This window comes from Gymnodraco acuticeps, unplaced genomic scaffold, assembly GCF_902827175.1.
Source record: "Gymnodraco acuticeps unplaced genomic scaffold, fGymAcu1.1, whole genome shotgun sequence".
Classification (NCBI taxonomy): Eukaryota; Metazoa; Chordata; class Actinopteri; order Perciformes; family Bathydraconidae; genus Gymnodraco; species Gymnodraco acuticeps.
The window spans coordinates 1,293-13,741 of NW_022991401.1; the positions used below are offsets into that span (position 1 = coordinate 1,293).

Genomic DNA, 12,449 nt, shown 5'->3' on the forward strand with positions numbered 1-12,449 from the left:
GCTGTCTGGAGGAGCAGTAACTGCGGCATGTGGTGCAGTGGGTTGTGCGTTGGTGTTCGGATCAAGGGGTCACAGGTTAAAACCCCACTGCAGTCAGCATGTCGGTGTGTCCCTGGGCAAGACAAATGACCCCTGTGGGCATTGCCCTCAGTATTGAGTATGTAAGTCACTTTGGATAAAAGCGTCTAACAAGTGACATGTAATGTAATGTAACCGAGGATACACTGATTTAGAGGAGAGAGGAGAAAGGAGTCTCTGGGGGAGCTATAACCGAGGGTACACTGATGTAGAGGGGAGAGAGAGGAGGCTCTCTGGAGGAGCTTTAAGGATTTCAGGCCACAGAGACCGGGAGTAAATGAAATTAAACTTTATTCACAACAGGCTATAGTGGCGAGATAGTAGGATGTAAACAGGTATAAGTCTTAAGTGTAATTAAAATACATGAAACTGTAAAGATAAGCATTAACAGTTAATAGACACATATCAACTGTAGAAAATATAATATTTTCACTGAAAAGAGTAGAGACTAATGGAAAGACGTGCAGTACACAGTTAATAGCATGAAAATGAATCAGTGTACCAAAAACTAATATTGTCATCTCACTCCAAGCTGAACTCCAAAGTGGCCAGCCCTGGACTATATGTATGTGTGGTCTATAACAGAGAAATACAAAGAACCAACAGGCAGAATGACCCGCTCTGAATCAGTCTGTGTCACTGCGGCTGTGCACAGAGTTGTTTCTTAGAAAAACATGCGTTACTGTCATGTCAGCTTTTGGTGGATTCAAAAATGAAGTCTTGGATTGCAGAGTATGAACGTCTTATCGCTATATTCAGACGATAAATACTTGTGTAAAGTTTGTGAAGGCAGGAGCAAAACTTCAGTGATCACTGTTTCCTCACCGCCCTACCCTCCCTGAATAAAATGAGTGACAGGCTGACGGTAACCATAGTAACAGAGCAGGGTCCGGACAGGTGGTTTCCAAAGTTTTGGCATTCAGACTAATAACATATTGCTGAATTCAAATTATAAATACTTGATCTAAATTTTTTTTTAAAAAAACGTTATTATTCACAAAAAAATGTTGATCTCTGATTGATGAGATGTGATGAGGCTGACTTAATCTCAGATTCACTGGATTTATGTAACAGTAAGACAGAGGAACGTAAGTCTGAGCCCACATACAGTGTTTTTGTTCCTACGTGCTGTTGTAAAGACTCCTGTTGTCTGCTGTGTTCAGACTCAAGTCATGTCTGTGATGCCACATTCAGGACATTCAGTGTCCTTTTTTAACAGAAGACCGTTGCTAGAAGCTGCAGCTAGACTGCAGAAGTATTAGTTTTGTTTTTGAGGATAGAACAATTCAAAATACCATTTATTTATTTTGGTTTACCATTTAATGTCAAGACATTTATGTTATTGTATTCCGATGCACTTTCTAAATAATGAAAATATTTAGTTAATATTTGTTTGACTGCATGTATTCATTGATGAACAAGTAGCCATGTGCAGTAATATAGAAAATGTATGATGCAACGCATTGTTATGCATCGTGATATCGAATCGAATCGTTGACAGAATAATCGTAATCGAATCGTGAGACCAGTGAAGATGCACTGTCCTACAATCAAGTAACACTGTACTGTATAAAAAGACTCACATCTTAAAGGTCCCCTATTATGCAAAATCCACTTGTCTTTTATATATATATATATATATATATATTATATATATTTATATTGATGTGTCCGCAACTTAAAACAACTGTCTTAAAACGAGCGGGTGGGTTTGGACACCTGACAACATCCTCACCTGGCCGAAAGCCACAGTCATAACTTAAGTAAATGACTGAAGGTGTTAGCAGTTTGATGTATCGAACAGTGTAGAGAGTATACATTTAATGGCAGTGCATTTGTGATCTTTTCAATTGAGAAGAAAAAGAAAAAACAATTAGCTTTTTCTTACCTTTTTAATTTAGTGCTTAACTAAAAAATATAAAATTAAATAATGACCACAGACCAAATTTGAATACATTTTTTGGGTCCCAATTGTGCAATTGTGACACATTTTTGTGTGAACATTGAACTTGTATTAGAAACAGGAGTGAAAATGTTGCCATGGAAACATCGTGTCGGAATGTGTTCCTTTACATTTTAGGAAATTACGTTTGTGGAATGAATTATTCAGAGTTAAGTTTACTTAGTTGTTGTAGCTATGGATGTAACAATTCTTGCTATATCACTTTTTTACAACATAAATCTTAAAAGTTGGAGGATTGTCAGGCAAGTTCTGAAACACTGACGTTGTCCCAGATCAAGCATACAGGTAGTTGTGTGCTTCTAATTAAGCCTTTGGTTTTTATTTATATGTCAGAGGCACCAGCATGTTAATTGTGTCACTTTGCAGCATTCTCTCAAATAAATTGGCCCTTTGTTTGAATACCTCATCATTACTATACTGGTGTTTCTCTAAAACTTTAGGCCCTATGAAGGAGAAGGATCTGATGCCAGGCACAGTGTTTCCAGTGATGGGCACACTGCTCTTCTTCCTGCCTGAACGCTACAGAGAAAAGCTTTGCTGTGTAACTCCTCTGCCCAATCCACATAAGGTAACCTCACATTTACACTCAAGTGTTTTCTCTGTTTGTTAACTGTAAGCTGTACTTTTAATAATGCTTAATCATTGTTGGTCAGGCCAAAGAAAGAAAAACCTTGCCTTATCAGAGGGCCAAGAAAGATGGCAACAAAGCAGCTCAATGCAAAGAGGATACCGTCACAGAGGACAAAGAGACGGAGAGTGACAGAGCACAAACAGAGCAGGAAGACTTGGAAATAAGGATGGCTCTGCCCTCATGTCAGCTGACCACTCATATGGTTCAGGAGACGGCCTTATGATACTTTCTTCTTATAACAGGTGTACACTTTCAGATATGTGTTTGTGAGAAAAAAGTTATATGTGTGCAGTTTGAAGATAAGAGTGATTCACTCTCTTGCACAATGAGCTGTTCCAAAGTGATTCTGTTTGACAAAAAATCAGGTAGTTAATAGATAATTATGTAAATTATGTTAACAAGTTGTGTTATTTTCATAGTGAAAATGGAGCCTTTAAAATCTCAATAAGTGTGGTCTTGTGTCTTTACATGCATTGGTTCAATGTAATTAGTTTCCTTCTAGCTGCTTTAGTGTGGACAAAAGCAAAGGTATGTATGAATGTGAATATGTACTGTATATGTGTGTGTATAAATATATATATACACACATATATATATATATATGGCACTCTGGCACCATGAGACACCATCTTTGCTCGGATCTTAACACACAGCTTTGCTATATATATATATATATGTATATTATATATATATATATATAGCAGTAAAAAGGAGGTTGAGATGATCTTGTTGAGAATAAGATGTGTGCTTAAAAAATTATTTTAGATTGGTTCCTAGTTGCTCTAATACATTACTTGCCATAATGTCATTGGTAAATCCTTGGCATAATGCTTGGCCAGTACAAATAATTCACATTCATTGACATAACCAAGACCAATATGCTGCCCATTAAATGAATTAGGAAAGTCATGCCATCTATGAGAAAGGAGCAGTATGTTATACATAACAATGTAAAGCATCAAAACTCAAGTTTAATTTTTAAAATACAGTACACAGTTTGTGTTCAGTCACAGTAATCATGTCTCCAGCAGTCATGACTGTCAGGATAGGTTGACTCCATGTTCTCGGATGAGCTATAAGGTGTCTGCTTAGTATTATCTCAATAAGTTCTACTGTAGGATGACTATCAACACACGGAACCACATGTGTTTAAACATTTTTGTTGGTGCCTTTCTGTTCATACTTCAGGTTGTTGTCTGTGCCAGTATGTGATTCATTTGCTTAATTGTTTCACTGTTATCATGTTTTTTGGAATCACAGAATTCTTGACCGACCCCTTTTTAGCATTTTAGTTATCCATTTTTATTGTATTAGAAGATAGGTGATGTTTTGAGTCAGCCATGTGGCTTACTATGTTCAGTGCCAAACCATTGTCACATGTTTCCAAAGAGTAGTCTTCAGTTCATGGAAAGTCCATATGAAATGCAATAATACAAATGTTCTCCTACATTTAGACAGTTGCGTTGGTCTACCAATATACATTGCTGGAGTTGCAATTGTATGTGAAGTAAATGGCAGACCCAGTGTAGCACTTTAAACATGTCTGTACAATCATACTCGGAAATACCTCCATTATTTAAAGCATATAGAAGATGGATTACTTTAAACTATTGTTTTGTTTTTAACCAACAGAAAATATATTTCAGATCTTTTGCATATTTTTGTAATTTGTATAAATCAGAATCATAATACAATATAATATAAAGCAACATTTCAGAAGTTAAAATATGGAATTCTATATGCAAGAACCATGACATTTTCCTTTTTTTGAATGTCAGGTAGAAATGTGACATTGCCTTAGACATTATTTGACACAGGGGGAATGTTTTTCAGTGCTACATCCCATATGCTGACCTTCACAATCACGTTTCAAGACATTTTATTGGTTCTCAGTTTTTATTAACATGTTTTCAAGGACATGCAAATGTGTAATGTATTCATGATGCATAGAGTTGAATCCTTTTCCTTCATACCTGAAATTACTTGAAGTGTGTGCCTTTAATTATACCCAGATAAAACCGCTTTATAATGTAGGGTAACATCATTTAAGTGCAGACATTAGTATTGATATTATTGCTGAAGATGTATTTTCTAAACCTAGAATGGGTGGAACACTGTGATACTAATTTACACCAACACACACACTTAAGACAGTCTTGATATTCCAACCGAAGCCAGCAGTTTTTTTAATTAACAGTATTATTCTGATTTTAATTTCACCATTATTACGTTTTCATTCTCTCTAACAATGAATTAGTTTGGACTGCAAAATTAAATGATTTTGTATACAATTTATAAAAGAAAGAAATCACACTTTGTAAGTTTTATAATTTGCAACAATAAATATTGTTTTTAACAATATTTATTATGTTTGTTCTCCCAACCACAAGAATTCTCTCTATTATGCATTCCAAAAAAAAAAAAAAAAAAACCCAAAGCATTGACGTCAAGATGACTCCACTGCTTTGGCTGTGCCTTCATTTTCTAAATGTTATTTCTTGTGTCCTGATTTAGTTTCCATAAATTAACATGATATTGGCATGAATATCAGCTCACTTCCAAACGTCTGTGGAGGAGTGGACCAAGTCCAGACAAATAAGTGAATGATAAAGATGTATTCGCCCTTTGTCATGAGACAAAAAATATGTATAATTTAATCTGCTGACATGTTTCATAGTTGTTTGGATGTATGACTAATAGATGTATACGTTTGATGTACTTGAGTTGGGATGATATTAAAAAAATGAAAAATTCAGTTACTATTTTGTGTACATTTTGTGCATATCCCCACCTAGTGAATGTCATTATAAAGGCTCCCAAATGCACCAAGAACACATAAATGGCATTTTTTTTGTGCGATAGGAGCTCTATCCTTGCATTGACATATTTTGGACTCATCTTTGGGTTTGATACCTGATCGCTGATACCGCCATATCAGATGATCAAGGGTCAAGAACTGTAACCAGACTCAAGGCTCTGGTAGCTCAACGCCAAACGAGGCAATACATGGTCTCAGTTATTTGAGAAAATGTTTAACACTATAAAATAAATCATATTAATAAGTAGCCAAAATGGCATTCAAATGTCTTTCAGAATCTATTAGTATTCATTAAATGTGGTGGGGCGGATGTGGCTCAGAAGGTAAAGTTGTTGTCCACCAATCGCACGGTTGATTGTTCGATCCCTTGCTCCTGTGGTCTTCAAAGTGGTCTTTGGCAAGTTACCCAACCCCAAATTGTTCGTGTTGCAGAGATCACAGTTTGTTAAAGTGTATAGCTGCTGAAAAACGAAGCAAGGCACCTTGTATGGCAACATAATGCCACCAATGTACATGTAATTCTGTGTGTCAATGATGAATGATGACTTGTGTTTTGAAAGCGCAAAGACTTGGAAAGCTGTATATAAATTCTGTCAATTCCCCATTACCATTTTAAATAATCATTTCATTGGCATTAAATCATCTTAAATGTCATGTCATGCTTTTCCGGTTATTACCCGTCCCCTTGTGTGTTATGAAGGTTTTTATGCATGTAAACGGTCTGCAGAGTCACACACCCTCACAATACACCCTGTAGCGAGTACAACTCTAACACAGAAAAAACCTGTCTCTGCTGCCCCAGAACGCCTCGTTGGACATTTCTCTTTTTCCATTGTTTTCTTCCTGGGTTCTCTGACGTGTGAACACCCAGATCAACAACAAATGACCGGATTGGCCCAAATGGACCAATCCGCGGAGCACCTCACACACCAGGATCCCTTGGCTAACTAACAGGGAGTCCCCATTGACTTGCATAGAGCTCCCTGAACGCTGGTAATAGAGGAGTTGGGATAGTGGAGAAATGCTCTCTGCAGACCCATTCTCACAGCGTTATAAACCTTTTTCTTACTCAATATCAAGCCACACTAATGGCGCATTTACACTACAGCATGGAGCTCGCTCTAAGCGTGCCGTGCCTGGCCCATTTTCCACTTGGCGTAGTTCCGGCTAGTGGGTACTTTTTCACAGTTTTTCTGGCCCCATAAAATCGAGGTTCTTTCCGGGCCAACAACCAGGCTGAGTCGGGCTGAGTATGCTAAACTAGAGAGAGAATCGCTGGCAAGGGGGCTACAACTACAACAAAATGAACATATTTGACCGTGATTTAATTGTAATACACGTTTCAAAATGATGCCGAAGTAACAAGATACTGATACTGGTTAGTAAAAACCATGAATTAATGCTTTGACAAGTCTGCAGACAGACGGCAGGCGAAAAACCTAAGCTAACGCAGTATATGCTCCGATCGTCCACACTCACAACAACGGCCTATACAGACATAAATAACCAGCGACTGTATTCACCATGACACAGACAGTCTGTGGTTTGTACTTGTTTAACTTGTGTCTAGTTTCTGAACAGATATGAGGAGCTGTGATCTCTGAGGGCTAACAGCTAACGGCTGTGTTGTTTTTCTGTGGTTCTCATTGAAGATTACGTCACGGCTCCGCCTACACTGCGTTACTATAGTTACTGCCCCAGCTACTAAACTGCAATGGAAACGCAGCATAAAGTGAGCCAGTCCTAACAAGGCCTAACGATAGGGTGACCAGACGTCCGCGTTTTCCGGGGACAGTCCCCGTTTGTATTGGCCTGTCCCCGGTTGAAACTGTCCCCGGAAATGTCCCCGTTTTTTTAATATACATTAAAATCACATAGCAAGGTGAAATAAAACGTTTCATGTCAGGAAACACTGGGTAAACAGACTGTGGTCAAGCCAGCCCCCACTTCGGAAAAAACAGTCAAGCCAGCCTGCACGTTGTATTGCGGTGCGTGAATATCCTATGGATTACGGTAGAGGCCTGTAAAAACTGCCTTCAAAATAAAAGCGTTTACTCGGTCAATAACAAATATACCTAAAAAACACACCACACATATTCATATATACTGGAGCTTAAATTAAGAAATATGTACTATATAATGTGATTGTAACCGATGTATAACTTCACTTGTTTATATTTCAGTAAAATAATTTTTGGCCATACTTTATTTGTAAAACTTGTCACTGTCACATGATCAATAATAATTTAAAACAAACTACGTATAACTACCACATTATAACTGAGTGAATGTAAAATGTAAGTAGGCTACACATACATATATGAAGACATATCTGACATTTCCACTGGGTGACTAATTTCAATTGATGTTGACACCATCTCACAACACTCCTAAAATAACATTACTTTCTGAAGCACAATTTAAAATGTATGCTGTTTAAAATCTCAAATTAGATCTATGTCCATCTATATTTTGATTATTATTTAATGGAAAACCGTCCATAATCAAAGAGTCACTCAAAGTCAATCAAATACTTATGTCACTTCAGGGTGATAGCAGGACACCCCATCTAGTCACACAGAGAGAATCTGGACAATCTGATGTACAGTTTCTAAATAAAAGACCTTTGAAGTCTCATATATGAGCTATCTTCCTTCTGTTTGTATCCAACAGTTCAAATGTTCGAATTACATTAAACCAGAATTGTCCCCCTTTTTTCTTTAACAGTGAAGAAAATTGGATATGTTAATGATATATTGACCGCAAAACTCAAAATGTCCCCGGTTTTCATTTTGAAAATCTGGTCACCTTACCTAACGAGGCCTAGCCATACCGAGCGACGCCCTGTAGTGGAAATGCGCCATTATTGTTTTTATTTCGGCTGTGAGTGTTTGTGTGTGCTCAGGATGAGTTTTGTTTGTTCTCGCTGTATCGCCGACCCGGAAACCTGTCCGCTCCTCGCAGCAGCTCGCAACGAGCCTCGCAACGTCCCGACCAATCAGAGCACACTGGGCTCATAGGGAGGGGGGGGGGGGGGGGGGGGGGGGGGGCAGGAGCTCCGACAAGCCGTTTAGGACAGAGTGAATACCTGGTGAATACACATACCAGTGGCGGCCGGCCCATAGGGGTGCTAGGGGGGCCGCCCCCCCCCCCTCTTCCCACATTAAAAATAAATAAATATATATTTAAAAAATATATTTTATATTTTTATTTTTAATAAACAAGGTAAATATTATATAATTGCTATCAGTAAAATGTATAATCTACAATACAATCTCGTTTAAAATTGTGTTACGATGTCTAAAGTTACTGATAAGTCACATGTTTCCTGCCTGGCCTTGCCCGTGTATCATTACCCTCTCTCATCTGTGCGCTATGCACTGCGAGACGAGAGTGCAGCAAGTGCAGCAGAAGCCAACTGTTGCTATCTTTAAACTATGCCGCCGAAACATAATTTCAGCCAATCAGCGTCGTCAAATCTGATGGTCACAGGGCGCCTATGTCAGCGCCCGGTGCAGTCTGTGAGTTGTTTGGACTCGTATCAAAGGAGACAAAACAGGAAGCTGTCATACACTCTGGAAGCTATCATTAGCAGCTAATATGAAAACTAAGTTTTTTCAAAGTGACAGACACATTGGATTAACCTATGGATTAACCTTCAGCCGCGTTTTTCTCGTTTTTGATCAGAATAACAGCAAAAGGTGAGCATATCTCCGTGTTTTGCTACCTAAAGCTACGTCGTGTGATGTCTGTATTTGCTTTTGTAAACATATTGTAAACACCCACCCCTCCCACATGCCCGGAGAACACTGGCTAGCAGTGACTTTAGAGGAAGAGGAAGGGGTTGGAACTTTTTTTGATTCTTTCGGATTTCCCCCCCCCGATTTCAGTCATTACCCGAAAAGCATCCTACATTTTCTAGAAAAACAATGTAAAACTATTGTATACCATAACCAGCAACTTCAGAATGTCATGTCTACAGCCTGTGGTCAACACTGTGTTTTTTATCTATGCAAAAGAGCGTCCGGGTTGTCTTACGAAAATGTGTTATCTCTGTATCAAGATGATGTGGTAACAAATGATGCTGCTGTAACGAATTTTGTGAAAAAATACCAACGGGGTGAGAGACGTCATAAAGACACTCATTTTAACCACAGTGTTTGTTCTCTACAAATGTTTAAAGATTGTTATAAAATGTAGAAATAAAAAAGGTCTGAAGACAAAATTAATTCAGGTGACTCTGTCTTTATTAGGAAAATAAAATATATAATACAACTTTAAGAGGTTAAATGTAACCATCTTGGACTTAATATTCTGTCCTTCCTTATCCTTTTCTTCTTAAGCAGGGCACTCAGAGGTTCTCCCTCCTCTGTGGTGTCTGGCCCCCCTGCCACCCCCCATCGGGGGGTCGTAGGAGATGATTTACTAATCCTTCTTCTTTTTTTGGGTATATTTTCTCCATTTGGCTCGCCCTCTTTGATTATACGATATTGTTCACGAGCGTGCAGGTTTTGAAAAGCTGATAAAGGAATGTTGAGCTCATTCAGACTATTTAAAAAACTCCGCCAGCCTTTAGGTTCCCGGGCATTTGTTTTATACGAACAGGATAAATGTTTAAATAAATCTAACATGTGTGAACCTTTTACAGCTGTCCCTTTTTCTACAAATTCCCCGCGGGTGTCCATCCAGCTGTACTCGTGATTAATTTACTCATAATGTACTCGGCATTCTTACGGCTGCGCGCAGGAATGTTATGAAGTACCTCGTTCTTTATTTTATCATCGGACGCGCCATCCTTTTCTTCTCCTTTTACCAACCCTGTGTTAAAGTAATATGTCGTTCCTCATTCCCGTCTTGTTTGAGTAAGGTGAGATATCTCTGTAGCAAGGTGTTGTATTTTCTTATTTTTTCATAAGGGGTTAATCCTGTTTCGTTTAACACTGCTCTCATTTTTTCATCCAGAACATCTTCGGCAGTGCTTCTCATTGTTTCCTTACTATGGGGGGTAGTTACACCCGTCTGATTGTGTTGATTAAACTGGTGAGGTGATAACAAAAACATCTTTTGACTCATGATCGAGTGAGCCCTCCTAAAAGTTGTCCTAAAATGGGGATCACAGCCCCAAGCAGCGGCAAAAGAAAACCTCCAGATTGTTTTCTTAAGGCCGTGAATTTAGTTTTTAAGTTGGTCTTTTTATCGGCCAAGAGTTTGAAAATGTTCTTTTGTTTCTTGAGCTTCTTATACTGAGCGCCTGATAGTGGAATGTTACCCTTTAAAAGATTTAGAGACAGCTCACAGAGTGATTGAAGAAAATCCGTGGAGCAGTTCTTGAGAATATCCTTGCGCCTCGATGCCTTTGCGTTACACAAAGCCTTCAGCAGAGGCATGTTTATTTTTAAACGGGCCGACATACTGTTTCAAGTTTTCGTTTTTGGTACATAAACAACTGGCCACTGATTAGGTAGTGCTCCCGATCTAAGTCTGTAGATGTCTGGACAGCTGGGGGTCATGTCTACGATTAAATAACCGTGAGGTTCCGTTGTAGCGTCTTCAAAACTTTGTAGGAAAAATGATTTATTACCCGGGTGTATTTGTTGAGCAAGTATGTTCATCTGTAATCTGTCTCTGGGGTTTTTAAACAAGACCATGTAATTAGTATTCAAACTAATGGTACGACTGTTTTTCCCCTGATGAAAAACATTTTGGGTAAGCATGATAACACTCATATTTCTGTGATGACGGTATTGGGTGAAAAGTCTGACTACTTCAGGATGCTCCGAGGCCTGAAATATAACATCGTCCAATATAATCAAATGACTTTGATCAAAAGGAAATAGAGATTAATCTTGAAATGATTCAGGCAAATCTTTGATGAACTTTATATTTGTATTCTTTTCCTGCAGTTCAGCATACATGGGCTGGAAAGAAGTATAAATCCACACAATATTTTGAGGCTGTACATCCATTACATGAATACAATTTTGCAATACATTCTTGACAAAAAAGGTTTTTCCGCACCCACTGGGGCCCACGACTAAACAAGAAAAAGGAACTCGTAGTCGGGGCTCAAAATCAATTTGACGGGGTGAAAACATTTTGTCTCAATACCCAAAAGGCAAAGTATTTCCTCCGTCTAGCAGACGTCTCTTATCAAACACAACTCGGAACTTTTTGGTGAATGACACATTTCTCAAAACGAAACCCTTTTTATTCCGTACAATGTTGTAGTGTTGGGCCTGAAGACACCTCCCCCTCTCAGAGTTTTGAACGTAGCTTTCCACCAGATCTGTCAGACTGTCAAAGTTCACTCGTTCACAACATTTGTGCGTTTGTGTAATGCCTTTCACACGCATCACCACCTTTTTTTGATTTTTGGTCTGATAGGCATAACTTTTAGGGCCTGCTGAAACAAACTCTGCAATTGTGTCGCCCCCCAGTTCGTCTGTCAGATCCCCCAGATAAACCCCCATGGGCAGTGGAGTCTCACCCGGTCTCGTCACATATATGATACTGTCTGTGTCGTAGTAGAAGACTCTGTGCTGTAATTCTCCAATTCACTGTACAGTTTCAGCCTGGCATACGCAGTGGTAAATGCTGCTACTATAATTATATTTTTATTTAAATGTAGGCTACATTTTACACCAAAACGGAACACAAAAGCAGGACCAACCATCATTGAATTCCTTGACTAACAAGAGAAAGATTCATTCATTTAAATAAATATTTAACAACAAATGGGCCGGTTCTAAGGGTTTATTCAATTAAGCCCGATGAGAGGAGATACAGCTGCGCACATGTCATCATTAACAGACGTCGTTTAAGAGTGACGTTTGAGTGAACGAGGACATCCCAATTAATACCTGAGGACTCCTCTGTCCTCGTGTCCCTCGCTCGCAATTTACGGAGGCGGAGCTAAGACGCAAGGAAGGGACGCGAGTGAGGGAAAGGAGGAGTCGAGG

General features: G+C 38.8%; 1 long non-coding RNA gene across 1 annotated transcript; it reads left to right on the forward strand.

The window, feature by feature from the left end:
* The first annotated feature begins 250 nt into the window (after positions 1-250).
* Positions 251-5,427, forward strand: LOC117532395. Its single transcript, XR_004566851.1, has 2 exons — positions 251-2,609; positions 2,695-5,427. It is a non-coding gene; the product is annotated as an uncharacterized LOC117532395 (long non-coding RNA).
* The last annotated feature ends 7,022 nt before the right edge of the window (positions 5,428-12,449 follow it).